We start from the raw sequence: 19,445 nt of genomic DNA, 5'->3' as shown, positions 1-19,445 counted from the left end.
CTTTCTTTCTGTGGCTCTCTCCGACGCGTCGGTCCGTTGTACTTAAAGTTAACAGGGTATTAGTTCCAATACACTGTGCATTTGATAACTGATAAAATTGAAAAGCAATGAACAAATGTAAGTGTAAAATAACTTATTATTAATATGACACGATTACAAACATAGTATTAAGAACTGCATTTCAAATCAATCAAAATACCGTCATACATTATATAATATATTACTGCTTTATTTATAATTTATGTAAACATATGTACATATGTACATATGTACATATTTACCCGTGCATAATTCTTAAAAACAAATTGTTAAAAAATCAACACGAATACTGTAAAGTTCTGTGACATCATGCTCTCTGCTGCTCTTCTACAAGAGAGCAAGTGCGCTCATACTTAAGCTCGACTTCAAACATGGTTCGATGGAGCTGTTGCCATCGTAGCGGAAAAACCACTATTTAGCCCCGCTAAAACGCAAACGGCTAGAAATACATATACGATTTCCAAGTTATAGCTTAAATTTACTGGAACTATACATCCTGAAATTACAATGTATTACAAAAATTCAAATAAAGTGTACAGATATTTAATTTATCTAAAAAACACTTTTATTTGTGTAATCAAATTGAAATTCTTTAATCTCATAGTTCCAATGAGTTTTTTAACCTGTTCTCGGCACTCAAATTGTTCTTTTAAAGTGTAAAAAGCAATGCAACCATTATCCAACCATTCTCCATACTCGATGTACTTCCCGAATCGATTTGTTTACAACAACATCAATCTAGACACAACAACAATAACAGCGGCAACTACAGCAATTAAGTGCACGCTTCATTAAGAGAACCTCACACAACAAATTTTCAAGTGTGCTGCAAGAGGCGAGAGAACGAATGATTGAGAATCGGCGAACCAGATATGAGGAAAATGGTAATGCAAAGGTAAAGGTGAAAAGAAGGACAAGGTAGAGACGTAATAAAAATACCACAAAAATTGATTAATTGCGCCTGTCATTCTCATGAGCGGCTTGAAAGGGAGGCAACAGACGAAAGGTGTTCACTATGCAACTTGCAGGGGTTATGTCAAATATTTTGACTGATTTTGGGTTCTTGGCGCTAGGGATGATAGAATACTTGTTTTTGGGATACAATAATGTAAAATAGTTACGTCCTACAATTATTCTTGCTTCCAATTCTCTGGCCCCATTAAATCTAGTTCACGACTATCTTATGTCTTTCGATTAGTGTCACGAATTTCGGGATTTCTATAGTCCTTTGCTGAGATATCTGGGGTGTATTTTGCAGCTCGGGAAATTGAATCATAAAAATTCTTCGTGAAACAAATGTTTGAATGTATAATATAAAATAGTATTATAATATATTATTTTTTATTGTAGACTTATAAAAGAAATTGAACTGTCGATTGGGTAATTAGTTGCCACGTGTTCGCTGATTCAACTGCAGACATTCCATGGGGTTATTTAGTATTGTGGCCTTTCAGTCAAAGATGCCGAAACATGTTGCATGATAATGGATTCTTTTTTTCGGGAACTGTTGTCGCATTCGCTTCGACTTACTGCGACTGTGTCAGTTGCATTTGTGAGAAATACCTGCAACACGGCTTCCAATTGCATTACTGCATATTGATTTTTAAGGTAGCTAACAATTGTATTTGGCGTTATTGTTGTTGCCGGTGCTACTTCAGTTATTCAGTTTGCTGTCTGCTCCTCGTTTTGCACATTTTGCACTCTCATTCAAATGTCAAGCGAGTCACGCGCGTCTTTGCACTTCACAAAATGGTGACAATAATGAAACCCAGTTATACAGTTATTTCTGAATCTGAATCAGTATCTGAATCGGAATTGGAATGTGTGATTATCTATATCTGTATCTGTATCTATTCACATCTTTGCATCTGTTTCTATGACGGTTATCTATTTACATACATAGATCAACATTTGATTCGGAATAAATGTTTTATATGGGGATAATTTTGATACAACTTGTTGGCAATTCAAAGTCGACGAATCGAATGAGGGGCGAGGACAAAATGCTGCACACACGAGATTGCAGCTTGTTGTCGCAGTTGTTGTAGTTGTTGTTATTACTGCTGCAGTTGCTACATATTAAATTCATTGCAGCTGCGAGCGGCAACTCGCCAAACACCAAACAACAAACACCAACAACACGCTTTCACTTTTCTATGCTAATTGAAAAGCCAAAAAATAAAACGATCCAACAAAATAAACAATTTTCATAAGGCGCATTTTATGTATTCGAAACTGTCCTTTTACGGGTTTGAGGGAGCATTGACTTGGCAGATTTTTATGGCAACCACTTTCAAAAATCGCCTATGGTTTGATGGGGTTTCGACATTTTCCTGCTGCTGCTATTGTTGTTGTTGTTGTTAGTTTTGTGATGTTTTCAGTCAGGTTAGAGCCGTTTGATTAATTTATTTTTAATTTTAATGCCACATTCAAGAATCCAATCAAAATATTTGTCTTGCCCCGGCAATAGCTCAAAGCGTCGGTATTTTTGGGATTATTCTTCAGAAGTTTTTCTTCTCGCTACCAAAAATAAGTACACGGGCATATTAATTCCATGCTGATTTGAAGAAAACAGAGGAAAGGAGGTTATTATGGCATTAGATAATTTTAGGGAGAAGGTTCTATACTGGCATATAATGTGAAACAATTGTTTCTATTCTATTTCAGTATTCAAATTAATTATTTAACACCACATCGCAATAATCGAGTTACCGGGTATCTTGAAATCGAACACTATTTATTGTCTTCACCTCTACCACACTTACTATATCGAGAGAACTTAAAAAACAATGATTTATGTTGAATTTGCGACTTTTGTTTACTAAACGTCCGTAGAGCTAACAAAGCCTGAACAACATGAATTACGAGAGGGCGATACTCGAATAGGCTGTATTTTTGGAAATAGCTGCAAGAATTGTATAATTTTATTGACTTCGTTTTGAGGATGAGTATGATAGCATTTTTACTGAATCATACACGATTTATTTACATTGAATGAGGGAGTATGACTTCAAGGGCTAATTTAAATTGAAATGTCAAAATTAATAAAAAATAAAATAAAGGGGAGGATTATGTAAATTATTACTAAGAGTTGTGAGAAATAAAACTGAATCTATTAAATAAGTAGCCATAGGATACCTGAAAGTAGCTAAACATCTGTATAGCTGGCGTTTCAGTTATTTTTACTACTTTTACCAAGAGGATTGTAGGAATTTGTAGTACACTTTTAAAGAAAATCAAAAGAGAGAGAGAGAGAGAGAGAGAGAGAGAGAGAGAAAGATAGAAACACTGCAACTCGATTCACATATTGTCCACCTGCAAAACTACCGTTTCAACAGGTAGTTAATGCGCAAAAGAGGCAGCCTCGAAAACTGGCTCATCAAAAACTCATTGGCAACAGCACTTCCTCGATGAGGAAGCACTATAGCTAAGCCAGACATGGGCGTCAGCTCATGGGCAATCCAAGCAGTCCAAGCAATCCAGCTAACTAACCAAACGACCAAGCGATCTCTGACCATTATTTGCCTGCCTGTCTGACGGCAACCACCTGCGAATAATTTCCCATAAGAAAATAATAAAAAAAAAAATACAGAAAAAACTCGTGAAAAACGCCGCAAATCGACGTCTGACAGTCTATGGCTGGTACCAATTTGCCGTCGATTCGCAACTCACGCTATGCCACAGAGAGAGAGAGAGAGAGAGAGAGAGAGGGAACGAGGGGAGGAAATCGGGGAGGCGTCCATAGACCTTTTGTGAAAGTGAAAATTTTTCATAAAGCATGTGCTGCAACAGCAACAACAACAGCAACGAAAACTGCAACTGCAACGACAGCTACCTAACTTCAGCAGGACCACAAAATGATTAGATACCCTTTCCTAAACGCATGCTCAAACAATGTTGCCTTTTGTTCGCAGGCATTAAAACCGGATTTAAAATTTCATGTTCGATATAATATTCCCATCCAAATTCTTTTTTTAAATGGAAATGGATTTGATATTTTTGTATTTTTTTAATTGAACTAATTCGTTACTTCGAAGTAAATTAACTAAATTAACAAAAAACTCATCTCTTAAGAAATATAAAGTTGGTTATAGCAGAATACATTTCTATCAAAATATTCGAGTCCTTTAGGATGTCCTTATTGATATGGGCATTTCTAAAACGATTACTGAGATTAAAAAATAATATATTATATTAAAATTATATACAAGCATGAATGTTTCTATTTTAAATATTTATTTCAATATTATTGAGTTAAAATGTTGCTTTTGAACCGAAGTTACATTTAAACTCCTACTGTCGTCGTTGATTGATAAGTATAATTGAAGAACACTTAATTTAAGATCTATATCATAATAGCATTTTGTACGTAATTTAACAAATATTCGTATTACACATAGAGTATAAATAAAGCGACTCGTTACCATAAAATAGCCAGTTTTCAAGTAGTGCTTTTCATAATTGAGTTCAACCGCGTGAATAATATCAAACAACGAGTAGTTAGGAAATTGCGTTTCATTAACATAGCAAAATCGAGTAAAAATAAAAAAGTGAATTGAAAAAGCGATAAAAACTAAAAACAAAATGCGAGAAAAATAAAAGGCAGATAACATGTGATGTGTGACGGGATGACAATGTCAAAATTGTCTCTCCTAAGGATAACGACAAAATGCAACACAGGATTTGGGATTTCTAAGTATCCATTTTGTTTTGTTTTGGGAAAGTGTTACGAATCACAAGAAAAACGAACATATTTATTTGTAAACATTTTTTTATTAAGGTGACAAGAGCATAATTTACCGTTAACTCTTCGTCATATGCCACGGAAAATCTCAAACCCAAAGTCAAACTCAAACTGAAACCGAAACTGAAACTCAAGTTTTGCACGCAGAGGCAAATGTGAGGCGATGGTTTCCTAGTTGGTTTTTCGACCATTTGGCGTGTCTTATGATTTATTTGACATGACAGTCAAATGAACAGAGATTTATTTTCAATGCTGCATTTTTAATGATTTTCTGTTCAGCTCGTGGGGCATTTCAAATTGAACAGCCAGACGAAGATTGAGACACAGGCAGACGGATAAAGAGACGGAACTGTGGTCCGAGACGTCGACGTGGACTTAGACGTAGACGTAGACATCAGCCGTAGACAGGGACAGAGACAGAGATAGAGACAGAGACACGCAATTGCCGCCCAGTCACCCATGTGTCCAGTTTGAATCTATACACCTTACTCGGAACTGTGGCCAGTTCCCGATATAGAGTGTCTCGTGCTTCGCAGCGAACTTATTGCAATGTTGTACTAGCATGTAGCATGTAGCATGTGGGCCACATTGGTGTAGCTCTAATTTGTGCACCTGCTGGCAAAAGCAAAAATCAATTATAAACAGCAAGAGAATTTCAAATCGAAATGCACCAGGCACAATTGCTGAGTGAAACCCAAACTCAGCGAGCTATAACAACATCGATATATTGTTACTCTTTCTTTAAAAGTTTACTATTTACTTTCTTCTATTTCGTTGTAAATTGAGATTAACTCTTAACATTTCAATTGGACTGAGACTGTTCTAAAATTACCAATATAAAAAACACAAACAATAAAAAAACGAATAAATAATCAATTCCATTTGTATCTTAAATCGTATGCGGTTTCCAAAAATATATTCCTATTTTAAAATGAAATAAATTATTATAAAATATTTTCAACATTTATACTTAAGCTGGAGAAGAAATTAAATTTTGATAAGAGTATCTTGATCAAGTGCATCTAATAGAAAATTAAAGAAAATATTAATTTCACTTTTGGCTGCACTTGACCCACTCTCCACTTAAGTAAAGGAGAAGTGTGAGTATGCGTGGCAGCTGCGTTTTCATGACTCAGGTTGCAGATAAATCATATAATAAAATGAACACAGCGGGATATTCGCCAAAGGGGCTGTCTAATTTTTGGTCTTGGATGCAGATTCTTATTTAGACTGAAGATTCTTAAGGTAGAAACAGAGACTAGATCATTCAGATTATATCAGCTGTTGAGTCATGGATAACAAAATTAATAGCTAACTCAAAGACATTAGAGAGACAGCAACAATGACATCAGTAAATAGCAGGAAGAGAAGTATCTACGTAGTTGTAAAGCAAATTGAATTAACCAACACGATGATAAGAAAATGTGAAGTAAGAGTCAATCTCGAAGGAAACTCTCATTAAAAGGTGCATTTAATATAATTTTGATATCCAGGGAAACAGGCAGATAAACGCATCTTCAATAATAATAATAATAATAATTATAATAATAATAATAATAATAATAATAATAATAATAATAATAATAATAATAATAATAATAATAATAATAATAATAATAATAATAATAATAATAATAATAATAATAATAATAATAATAATAATAATAATAATAATAATAATAATAATAATAATAATAATAATAATAATAATAATAATAATAATAATAATAATAATAATAATAATAATAATAATAATAATAAAAGCATACATTAAAGTCGTTTACTCCCGCCCGTTATATTCTTATTTACTTTCACATAAGCAAAGTGCACAATGTGGCAACAGCATTTGAATACAATTAGTAGTTATGATTTTCACTTTTTTATAGTCAGCAATTTAGGCATTGTTGTTGCTGTAGCCATTCAAATTCATGTGGCAATGCAAAACTACAACAACAATGGCCAATGGACACGTGTGTCTCGCCTCCGTCTGGGATGATTGCCTGGGATGCTGGATTGTTGGGCATGGTAGTTTCATAAGAGCAAACGATCAGTTCAGCTCAGCTCAGCTCGAATCATTTTCGATTGCAAAACGACAACAACGTGTTGCACATGGGGCAAGCAGACAAAATGAATGCCCAAAATGATTGTTACGCGAGGTTGCAACAACGCCAAAGGTGACCAATGAATGATTCAATATGTGAGTATACTCGGACTGTCGCTTGCATGCGATACGGGTTGCGGTTCGTTTTGCCATGCGAGAGAAACAACCAGAAACCTTTATTTATAAAAACATATTTCAGCACTTTATCGCATTTGATGATGTTTTTGTGTTTTTCATAAGTATTTCAACAACTAATTAGAATTTAATGTATATTTTCTTGAGTGATTTAAATTGCTTTTGTCGTTTTATTTATATTAATTTTGTTTTCTAGTTTTGGTAATTTTAAAAATAAGGCAATTTTAATAATCATACAATTTAAATAAAAGCTTTGATTTGAAAACTATTCGATAGGCCATTAACACTTTCAATTTCATTGTCTGCATAAGAGCAAAAGCTGTTCAGCGACATCTGTGCAAATCAGAAAGAAAGTATTGACGTGTGAAATTTTAATAAATTACAGAAATTATCATTTGATGCATAGTTGTAGATAAAATTGGAACTGAGTTGCGCAGCATATTATGTTATAATTGAATTATTATCAAATTATTAGTTTGTGTATTCAAAACCTCATTTTTGATTATTAAGAACAATATACAATGATAGGGTTATAATTTATTCACTTATTTTTCTTTGTTAGTTGGTTCACAATCTGGTATATTTTCTACTCTTTAGTATATTTTGAAGATAATAGTATATAGATATACAATTTATGATCTTTGGTATATTTAAATATATTAGTAGTCTGTTTTGGTTTCATTAAAAACAGTCGAGCAAGCTTTCTTATTTGTTCTATGAAAAATTAAACGTCACTCCAATCCGTTGTTAGTATTATTAATAAGTAACTGAAGAGAATATGTAATACAATTTATTTCTAAACTTCTAAAATCTATTCGGTATAGTAAACATTACACGAAATTTACAAAAAAAAATTATAGTTTGCAGAGTTATTTCGTCTCTTTTTGATAAAGTGTAATCGTAGAGTCGGTACTCGACCTACAGAGTTTTGAAAACAATTTGTACCAAAATACCATAAATTAAGAAATTAAAATATTTCAGAGATTACACACAAAGCCATATACGGTCATACTGATTTCCATGCAGAAGCTCCTGATTATAAAAGAGTACGAAAATAATATCGAAGTCACATCATTTGTCATTTCAAGGAGCTGAAAGGGGCATGGCTAAAATCGATATCAAATCATCATCTTCTTTTCTGCGTGCATTAATGATATATGATTTTAAGATGTTTGTAAGTGTAGCGATTGATAGACAGATTGTCTATGTGGATTAATGCAGACATTAGCTTCAACTTGTGCTCTTGTGCATTATTGACATCAGATGGTAAAACTAGTCGTATTGCACGTGGTAGAAAATTGTTGAAGCCAAAGTCTTTCGGCGTTGCCGACATCGTCAACTTGACCCAAACACCTCAGTTAAAAGCGTTTACAAATTACGACTTAATCGCGTGCTGCTTGAACCCTACAACAACCGCAACAACAACAGCAACAAGAGAATCAACAACGACCGCAACAACTACAATTACTAGTACAAGCATAATGACAACAGTAACAACAACAAGCAGAACAAGTTGCCAAGTCAGCTCCAAGTTCAAAGCAAACCACATAGCAAACAAACTTGGGAAAACTGTCTACAACTGTCTGCAGTCATTGAAATTCTTGCAGTCTTACTCTTGACTCTATCGTCAGTCAGTCTGACCGTCAGCGTCACCGTCACCGTCACCGTCAGCGTCAGTCTGTGTTTTCGATTTGTACCTCAACAATGGCAAATGCTTTTCTAGACTTAATTAACACGAACTTGTAAATAAGTACAACAAAATAACGACAAGAGATCGAGACTTGAGACATGTGTTGAGGTTTTACTTGGGCGTCTGACGCCCGAGTTGACCTTGTCCCATGGACAACGAGATCTCTTAAGAGAATGGCTCCTTCCAGCTTCCCCTTTCATGCTGGCCCATCGCCTACATAACATACAAAGCTTAATTATTCTAATTGTTTTGCAGTTTACCTGCCGAAACAGACGAAGACGAAGACAGAGACGGAACTGCTCAGACTCGATTCTTTCTTTCACACATTTTGGCATTGATTGATGAATTTCAAATTGGTTTAAGATGATCATCGTGGCACAACAAGCGCCAACTCTCCTCCAATCATCCAAGGCGAAGTGAAAATTAAGCCAATGACAACAACAACGACAACAATAACAATAACAAAAATAGAAAGACCAAGAGCAAGAGAAAAAGCTAGTTGCCGTGACCATTTCACTTGTCCAGTTGACCAAAATCTAAATATGCCAGGCCAATTTCACACGTCAACTCAAACAGCAATTCAGTAAGAGAGGACAACACGAATATGAATACATTCATGAATATGAATGCATGATGAATGCACTGTCCGAACGAAGACGTGCGAATTGCCTCAATGAATGACTGAATGAGGTGGCACTACGTTTAGGTGTGCGGTACTCGAGTCTTGAGTCTCGAGCACAGTGGAGCAAAATGTTGTGAGTGTGGGTTGAAAGCAATGTGCGGATTGTTTTATTCGCTTCGCTCCACTGTAACTGCCTGTGGGGTAAATCAAAGTGAAGTGGCCGTAACGGCAGCAGTAGCAAGCCGCCTTTTGGGGTCTGTCATACGCTAAAAAATGCCGACCCCCAAAACAACGATGAGACTCAGGCTGCTACAATTGAATTGAAATTGGAATTGCGGCTGGCAAATGTGGCTCACAGTCATCTACGTATGTATGTATACACCTACATTGAGGTGTATGTTTGGTGTCGCACTAACGTATCATGTGAATAGATTCCCCGCGAATTTGCATGCTTTGATTTGGATTTGGTTTCGCGTTTGGATTTTGATTTGGATTTTGACAGTGGAACGGCCATGAGTTGTCATAACACCACTTGGCCAGCTATGAGAGTTCATGGGGGCAGCAAGAAGTGGGGGCCGGATAAAATTGCAATGTCCAACTGCGTCTTTGAGGCCTCCGAAAGTTGTTAGTTGACATGTTGACGGCAACTTGAGCGCTCTTTAATTAACTTCCATGTGTATAACAAGAGAGTTTTCCTTGAATTCATTTGCATTACGAATAGAAACGTTTTCATTTCACACTTCACAAGGAAAAGATCTTAGTTTTCCGATTATACAGCTTTCGACAACTGTCATAAATAGAATAAAAAGCTATAAAAGCCTCACACGAACATCAAAAGACCGATAATAAAATTAGGCATTCATGGCGATAGCTAAATGTAAAGTTTGATCGAGGAAATATCATCTGAGTTGCATAGAAATTTAAATCAAGAAAGAAAACTTAACTTTACCTTATGAAATTGTCTTTGTGTACATAAATATTTGTTTGGTGTATTTATCTGATTCGAAATAAAATTGAAGAAATATTAAATACTCCTCGAATCTATTGCACTATGTAGGATGATAAATTAGATTTTGGTAATAGTGGAGAAATAAGTAATGGATAGTTATTTAAAGATATTAACAGATATCTTTTAAATCGAGTGGAATTCTGAAAATATTACAAATTAATCTGAAAACACTCGTAATTAGTCGCAGCTGAAAATGGTTGTGATTCATGATCAGATCCCTTTTCATTTAGCGCTTTGTGATCGGTTCATATGAGTCCATTAAATGCTATAAATACAAGAAATATGCAAATAAAAAAATATTCACATAAACAAATAGAAATCTCAGTCGCAGTCGCAGTCGGAGTCGCATTCGGACCCAAACAGAATTCAAGCCCAATGAGAAATGCCAATGCACGTGTCTTGATCATAAATTTAAAACATGTTTCAAATGCAGCCGTCGCCGCGTTGTGCCGCGACCAGACATCGCAGCTGAAGGGGGATGGTGGGTAGATGGAGACGGCGGCAGAGTCCACAAAAAGCAATAATAAACGCATGAAAATATGCCTGAGGCGTGCGCCAAGCGATTTCACCTACCAACTGGTGGTGGAGGAGGAGGTGGAGGTATATACGCTGGAGGGGCACTTGGAGGTGTATAGGCGGGAGAAGGTGTGAGCAGTGAGTGGGGACAGGGAAGAGGGGACTGGGGACTGGGAAGTTGGCTTCGTTGTCACTTTTTGCATAAACGCACCCAATTTTCAATGTTGCCGGGGAGGTGCGTTCCATGGAGAGTCAACCATTGGCCACATGCCACATGCCAGTGCGTATGCTTGCCGAAGTGGAGGCGACTCGCAGAAGAGTGCAAGACAGAGAGAGCGAGAGAGAGAGAGAGAGGCATGGAATTGGAAATGGAAATGGGTTCGAGCGTTTGCAGAGCCGCGCCTTAACCGTGGGCACAGTTCGCCTCAGGTCTATTGGAAGCCAAGAGCTTGCCTTTGCCTCGCTTGCCACTTTGCCACGCCGCGCCGCACCGCACCGCTTCGAACTACTTTGCGTTCGATGTGTTGTTAGCTTGGCTTTAATGCTTCTGTAATGGCGTACAAATTGCTATTGTTGTCGAGAGGTCTTTGAGCTTGGCTGGGATCGTTCCCAACGCCATGTAAAAGGTTCGTGCTCTGCATTGCCGATTGGCTCCAAAACATCAGACGTCAAATGCCACAGAATATTTTTGGTAGCTAAAGTCATCGAATGGCTTGGTCTACATATGAAGACACTACAAGTATACTTTGATGAATTAATTTGGCGTCTGGCTGCGCTTAATTACGATTTCCCCATGCAAATCACTTTTTGTATTAAGAAAGTTAAGCAAATGCCAATATTGGGGTGACCAAATTTATAGACTAGGTAAGTGCGACAACTGCAAATAAATACCTGACTATTTCAATTTTATAGGTCAAACATTAGGATCAGTTGTCATGAGTTGACCACATATTATTTGGTTATAAGTAATCACAGTCTTAATTTGAAAACAACTAAGAAAGCTATAGTCGAGTGTGCTCAACTGTGAGATACCTGCTACCCATTTAAAATATACTAAATTAATATACAAAAATATACTATTTAAATATGGTACATTCAAAATATACCATAACGCATAAAATAACTATTGGGTTGCCCAAGAAGTAATTGCGGATTTTTCATATAGTCGGCGTTTATAATTTTTTTAACTGCTTGTGACTCTGTAATTGCATTCTTTCTTTTGTCAGTTATTAGCTGTCACTATTAGCTTGCTTTAGAAAAAAAGTGCGCGTAATTTTGTTTACATTTGTTTGATTGGCGCCCTTTTTAATATGGAGTCCACAAAAGAGCATTTTCGTCATATTTTACTTTATTATTTCTGTAAAGGAAAAAGCGCAGAGAGAGTTGCTAAAAAGTTACGTGATGTGTATGGTGATAAAGCCTTAAAAGAAAGACAGTGCTCAAAATTGGTTTCGCAAATTCAGTTCTGGAGATTTTTCACTTAAAGATTTTGGTGGGATTGGAAGGGTGTGGTATATTTTGAGCTGCTTCCAAGGAACCAAACGATTAATTCGGATGTTTACTGTCAACAACTGGACAAATTGAATGCAGCCATCAACGAGAAACGGCCAGAATTGATCAATCGTAAAGGTTTCATTTTCCATCATGACAATGCCAGACCACACACATCTTTGATGACCCGGCAAAAACTGGGACAGCTTGGCTGGGAAGTTTTGATGCATCCACCATATAGCCCTGACCTTGCACCATCAGACTACCATTTATTTCGATCTTTGCAGAACTCCTTAAATGGTAAAACTTTGGGCAATGATGAGGCTATAAAATCGCACTTGGTTCAGTTTTTTGCAGATTTAAGCCAGAAGTTCTATGAGCGTGGAATACAAAATTTGCCGGGAAGATGGCAAAAGGTTATCGAACAAAATGAAAATTATATATTTGATTAAAGTTCATTCTAAGTTTGATTAAAAATTCATTTACTTTCTTTCAAAAAATCCGCAATTACTTCTTGGGCAACCCAATAGATTGTCAGCTAAAGCAACTAGAGCATATAAGAGTACTTCCAAGTTTTTAGAAATCATAAATAAGTATAGTTGTTCTACCAATACTTTATGCATGCACCAAAAATCCCGACTCCAGCTTCAAAATTACGCTGCTAATCGTTATTTTTCGATTTGCAACACAAAGCTATAATACAATGAATAACCATAAGGTGAAACAATTTTAAAAATAAGTAAAGGTTATTCTTATAGCTCTGGAATAAACCTATATTTAAAATAAATTCGAAACTTTTCTTTTTCTATTATACTATAAAATATATATAGTAAATTCTTTTATTTGTGTTTTTCGAACGGGTTTGTTGATTTTCGCAATAATCTTATAACATAAAAATAATTCCAAAATCATGATTCGTTTTAATAAAATTGTCAATCAAAAGCTGAATTATACTTTAATGCGTTTTTAGTAGTATTCTATAAAATTATTTTGGTAAGTAAATACTTCGAAATAACATAAATGCGATATTTGGTATATTGATAAATTATAAAGTTCGAAATATACCAAAGAAAACAGATTGTCAACCATAGCATACCGACTTCAGCAGCCATTTTTTGATATTTAAAATTATTTTTTAAAAACATTTAAAAATGTTATCCAACCATAAATCAGAAACCATAAAGACTTTAGTTATTATTGTAAGTACATCGCGACTCTAGCTTTAAAATAATATGTTATTTTCTTTTTCTCTTTGCGTGCAACAAAAAGAAGCGTTGTCGAAGAAATTATAGCTTTATATGGGACAAATGTATAAAACCTTTTTATGTTATTGGTAGCGGGTGTAAATTAGTCAAACCCGATTGTGACTCCTTATTATCTATGGAAAATAAATAATACTCGTGTCTGTAAATACTCAAAAGTGGAGATATGCAATAGTTAGCTGCATTTCACTTTTCGCGGCAGTCGAGAAATCAAAGGGATTGAGATCGGCATCGACTTATCGGATTGCAGTAATTAGAGTAAGCATTATAGAGAGTAGTCAGTCAGTGGCAAGTTGCGAGTCGAACGCAAGCGCATTATGTTGCAGGCGTTGGCAATTAAGGTGGCCATGAGTGCATAAAAAGACGGAGAGATGCCGACATGACGAAGACTTTCGAGCGGCACTATACCAGCTTCTAACGAGCGAAAGTGTTGTTAAATATTTTTTCAATTTTTTGTTTCGTTTTGTTTTTTTTTTATATAGATTTTGTAGTTGAGTTTTAGTCGCATTTGTTTGGTGACTTGCGTCGCAAATTGCACATTTTCAGTTTTTCCCATTTATTGTTTTTCTTTTCCACCATTTCTATTTTCATTTCCATTTCCATTTCGATTTCGATTTTTAATTGCATTTTGAGTCGCTCTTTTTTCTCTGTTGTGGGCTTGCCCCCTCGCAGTCCCAGGTTCCAGGTCCCAGGCCCCGCTCAATTTGTTGACAACAAACAGTTAACATTTTTCACCTCATGCGATGCGTCACAGTTGATCGGATTGGGCAACACTCGGCGAACTGGGTGATAGGGAGGGACACGGGAAGGTGATGTTGGGTGTTGGGTGTTGGGACGGGGTGTTGCTAAGTCGCTTTCCAGTTATTTATGTGCTTAATTAATTTTCGTCTTTCTGTTGTTGTGAAAATAAAGTGTAGAAAATGCAATCTTTGGACTGTGGAAAACTTGTTGAAAATCGCTTGTCCGTACTCGTAAGCGTTTGAGGCTAAAACTCTTTCGCCAAATTGCTACCAATTACTTTCATTTTCACAATATGCACTTTACTCAGTTACTCAGCTACTATTGCAACTGCAACTGCAACTGTTGTATGCATTTTTATTAAATTTTCATTTGATATACATAGCTTTTGTGTGATTGTTATGATTACGTGTGAGTTGCTGAGAAATAAAACAGGAGCCAATTAAAGAACCCGTTGAGTTATTGTAAATCAAAACCTTTCGCTTAGTGTGACTCATTTCGCAATTGTAACAGACTTTAATATAAATAAATGCTTTCATTTTTAGACCTACTGAAATTGTACAAGTAATTAAAATAGCTTGAATCATTTAATGATTCACTAACCGTTTTTTTTTAAAAGATTCTGCTTTAATTCTCTTAGTCCTAATATACTATATTGCTGTTTTCCGAGTTTTGAATTTAACAAGTAAGATAGCAAAGTGAGAGATACCCATTTTAAATAAAAGCAAAATGTTTCAGTATTATTCTCAAAATATACCGAAACAAAATACTACAAATATACTAAAAAATGTCAAATGGTATAAATGGTATTGCGGGGCGGAAGTGGACGTGGTAAAAATTTGAAAAAACTTTATCAGCGTGCAAACATAGCAAATGCTGATGAACACCTAGATCTCAGAGACTTTAAGAGATTGAGCTTTAATTTTTTTCCGACAGCACTTGTGATTTTTGCACTTAGATCAAGTTTGTGTTAGATTTTTGACACGCCCACTTCCGCTTCCCAAGTCGACAAAAATCGAATACCAACCGTAATTAAGCCAAAGTCATCTATCTATACATACAATAATATCTACAATATTTATGATTCCTGAAAATTTGGTAGCGATCGGAAAGAAAATTGTCGAAGTTAATTAAGAAATACTGTGCAAAAAAACAAATTTACTGTAATCGAGTCTAAATTGCTTAGTCTGATAATCTGATATGTTTTGTACTCTATGGTATATTATATTTTGAATGTAGTACTATATTGATATATCTGTGGTATATTTTAGTATTTTTGGTATTTGGGTATCTCACAGTCGAGCTCCACGACTTTATTTTATATGTAAGTCATTTTATTTCACTTATAAATGTCTTCTAAAAAAGACCTAGACGTAAACCTTCTAGATATAAATAATTCCTATAGCAATTCATCAAATAAACCAATTCCCCAATTTTGCACTTGACAGTCTTCGTTGAGTTCTTTTGCGTGAAAGAAACTCAATTTCAATTTAGTCAGCCTTCGTCCCCTCTCTCCGTCTTCCGTCGATTCACGTTTCTGCGAAGATGGAGGCGGGTGTCAATTGCTGGTCATAAATCTTCATAGAACACTTGACTGGCGGCGACAGTGTAAATTTTCATTAAAATTTTTGAATTATAGAAATGCAATAAATCAAAATCTCGTTAACTGCACGCGACGTTTGAGTTTCGTTTTAATTCGCTTTAGATTAAAAATCAAGGCGTACAAGAAGGATAGTGAACGAATCAGAATCGAATATAGTCAAATTGGTATTTGACTAAGGATGCTTAGTTTCATGCTTATAGAAAATACTGTGCTTCTTTGATAATCTACATCTCTGTCTCTCTACTTCACTTTCTTTCTCTTTTTCTTTTCTTTGTCTTTCTGCTTGATGATTAATACTGTCGAACGATATAACGACAAGCAACACCCAAAACCACCCAGTGGATGTGGTGGCATGTGCATGTTCAGTCGTGTGTGTAGCATCAACATTAACATCAACAGCAACAGCAACAGCAACATCAACAGCAGAAACTGCAACTGCAACAAGTTCCCGTTGCAATCAGGCAACAGTCAGCAGTCAGCTGAAGCTTGAAGCTTCAAGCCAGCTAGGCGGCTTGTTGCATGCAACCAATGATTAAAACGCGCAACGCCAAACTTAATTCTAAGGCATTTTCACTGAATTGTAAAATATAATTTCCAAAGAAATTCTTCATCTCCAAGTTGCAATTACTACTTTTCTCTTGTTATTTTTCCAACACACCCTGTTTGCAGTATTGTCATGGAAGTGAGTATGCCAAACTATAACTGCATGCATTTATATGTTATATGTTTTAAAGTTAAATATTAATTTTAACTTGAGAGACAAACCAAACCTTTTTGAAAGTTTATTCAACATGTATGAAATTAAATGTGTTCGTTTTATATGTATAAAATCGATACTGGGTATTTGCTAGTCAATGACATGCAACTAGTGCAATGTTTTCTTATTTTCTCAACTAGATATTGTGCTCGGGTCTCCATGGGCGACTTCATTTAACTGTGGTTTGCATGATTATTGCTCCAGTTACCAACGACAACAACATACGCTAAAACAACAACAACCACAACATCAGCAACATCAGTATGAAGAACAACTTTAAAGACGGAGGCCAACTTTTATATGTTGAACAACAGAAACCAAATGTGTGCCCACTTCCACTTCCACATTATCTCTCAGCAGCAGATCGAAAAAAGTAATACTTCATCTATGAGTCAATCCAATATAAGCCGAAGAAAACTATTGGTATTTTAATTATCTATTAAGTCAACTAACTAAGCAAACCGAACTAAACTCTGTCAGAACTAGAGTAAATTTTAGTATATCGATATCGATATACAAACTATAATATATTTATCATTGTTGTGTGCCAATTAAAGTTGGCATAATTCTTAAGGCATTAGACGACACTATTCTCCTAATTAAATGCACACTTCAATTAATATCGTATATAGTCTGAATATATCATCTCCTGCACTTGGGTGGGTCTTTTTAGAGCAAGTTTTCTTGCTCGTTATCTGTTGTATTTATGTCATCGTTAAATTTGGCTTCCAGCTGGTTTTAACTTGGCTCACAACAAGCACAATACTCACTCCTTGTTATGCCACAGGTGTGCCACGAAAATATTTAGCATAAAAATTAGTAAAAAAAAAAGAAAGAAAAAGAGAGGAAAAGAGAAGAAAACAAGTCTAATCACAGAGCACAAGTTGCTGCTGCTCGTGTTCTTCAGATAGCACTTAGATCATTCACAATAGACTAGCTACGTTCCAAGCTGCACTTGATGTGTTATGTTTTTACAGATTTGGATTTATAATGAAATTGTACTCGTTAATCATAAGTTAGATAGAATACTTTGTAGGTTTACCATGCTGCTCAAAATAAAAGCAAATAAAAACCAAATCAAAAAATCAATATTAAGACTATAAAAAAATGCACATTTCACATTACATTACATTAATCTAATTAGATGAAAATGGAAATTATCCCTAATTATTAGAATCAAATTGTATTGCTGATGAGCGAGTATATCGCAAGTGCAAATGATTGATAGGATGGAGGAATATTTTCAGTTGGTTGCATGGTCACTGCCATCAACTAAGGGGTTCCATCATCTAAGAGATGTTTAAAACTGGTTGCCTTATTTTAAAGCCCGCGAACTTGCAATTTGCATGCTGAATAAGCCAGAGAGAGAGAGAGGTACTTAACACATTTCCTGAGGCCTCTCAAGACTTCAAGATACTCAAGAGAATGAACTAAGCTCGGTCAGAAAAGGAATATCAATAGTTGACCCAATTAAACATGAGGAAAGGGCGATCCAGAATGACATCAATCATTGCATTATGAGACACTCGCAACTCGCAACGCTCGATGCGATGTGGGTCAATTAGAAATGACTCGGCAGCTTTTCTTGTCTCCCTTTAGTTTATTTTGTGTGAGTAAAAGTCGAAACAGAAACTGCATTTCAAAGGTTTTCTCTGATGAACCCACATTCATCAAATCCACATAGCGGTAGCTAGTGACAATCGATTAGGGTCAGTCGACTGCAACAGCAACAGCAACAGCAATAGCAACTGTGACTGTGACTGGTGTTACACTGCTGCAAAACAGAGTGATGGGAATGGGACGCGAAAGTAGCCTAAGATTTGCCAGCCAGAAAGACCAACAACAAGTCAAGTCAATCAGCCCAGCAAGTGGCGCCCCCAAAAGCCACTCCAATCAACCAAGCGAAGCATACTAACTCACGCTTGGCCGGATCAGCTTCAGATTCACCAAGGAGCAGCCAGTGACTAGAGTCGCCAGTCAAGTGGGCGCAATGGCGACGATTTGCATGACCGGCTGACTGGATCAATGGGTACTGGGTACTGAATACTGAATACTGAATACTGAATACTGAGTACTGAATACTGGGTGCTGGGTGCGTGTGGCGAAGCCCCAATTCCAAATATTCGAATGTCCAACTGATCCAAGTGAAAGAGCGAAACCAGAGCACTTCCATCTCCACCTCGTCAGTCTGTCGAATGTCCGTCCTCTGCAGTCATGCAAACCATTTTTACTAGCTAGTTGCGAGCCATGTTAACCAAATGCTGCTGGCACAGTGAACCACTTGATCATTTGACCATGGAATTTGCATACTCCGAAACAACAAGAATGCAATGCAGATTTTCTGTTCTGCCATTCCATGTTTGATCACCAATTGCCTCAGGCTGCAAGTTGTTAGCGAGACATCATGGCTACTTGTATATTTTTTGAGGTTTTGAGGTTTCTTCACAACTAATCCTATGCAATTATTAATTTGTTTTTCTTCTATAAACACTCTATTCGTTGTATAAATTTGGTCATTAAACAAATATGTTTACATCGAATTCAGAATCAGAATCTGAATAATAAACTATACAGAAGTGAAAAGATTTCGAAAGGATCAATAAAATTTAAAGGCAGGCGTTCTTTCTCGTTTTATTCAGTTTTTACAAATTTATATTTCTCGAAAATGTATTAGGAAATTTGCTAAAACGATGAGTTTGATATTTTACACAAGAATTTGATTGTTGCGAGTTGCTTAT

This window comes from Drosophila albomicans, chromosome 2L (assembly GCF_009650485.2).
Source record: "Drosophila albomicans strain 15112-1751.03 chromosome 2L, ASM965048v2, whole genome shotgun sequence".
NCBI lineage: Eukaryota > Metazoa > Arthropoda > Insecta > Diptera > Drosophilidae > Drosophila > Drosophila albomicans.
Note: the sequence above shows the minus strand (reverse complement) of the source record.